Raw genomic sequence first — 728 nt, 5'->3', positions numbered from 1 at the left:
AGAATCCACTTCCATGCTTTTTGCAGCTTCTAGAGGTCACTTGACTTCCTTGGCTCACTGCCCCCTTCCTCCATCTTCAAAGCCAGCAATGGAAGGCTGAATGTTTCTCATATCATATATAAGTCCCCCTTGCCATGTAATCTAATATATTCACTGGTTTCAGGGATTGGGGCGGTGGGGTGGGGGGTATTACCTTGCCTACCATAGGGTGTTTAAATTCATCTTTTAACCACAAGTCTCAGTATGCATATTTTAAAAAGCCCTCAGTATACAGGAAGTATTTGGAGACATAGCAAAGTAAGTTATGTGAAAAGGTCAGTTTCTTCTACTGTAAATCAGATTTTTTGGCTAGGACTGGTTGGAGTTTAAGTTAATAATAACAAATACTCAACCAATATTTAAATTAGCTTCACACTTTCCCCACCAACCAACCAATAAAACTCTTGGGGCCTCAAGGAAAGGGAAAAAGGACAAAAAGATTGACTCACAGTCTAAGAATTTACCAATTACAACCAGGTGTAGGATAGCCTGTTCACTAGTATATCTGGAACCCTGGCAGACTGAAACAAGAGAAACAAATGATAGACATTACCAGTGAGTGGAGGTGGTGCAAACCTTCCCTTCTGCCAGCAATTCTCTCTCTCTGGGAGTGGCAAGTTGTATGATGCTATTTTATTGAAGTGGCAAAGAGCACTGGGAATCATATCTCAGTTTTTTCTGTCTTGCTC

This window comes from Mandrillus leucophaeus, unplaced genomic scaffold, assembly GCF_000951045.1.
Source record: "Mandrillus leucophaeus isolate KB7577 unplaced genomic scaffold, Mleu.le_1.0 Scaffold81, whole genome shotgun sequence".
In the NCBI taxonomy this organism is placed as follows: Eukaryota; Metazoa; Chordata; class Mammalia; order Primates; family Cercopithecidae; genus Mandrillus; species Mandrillus leucophaeus.
This window is presented reverse-complemented; position numbering follows the sequence as displayed.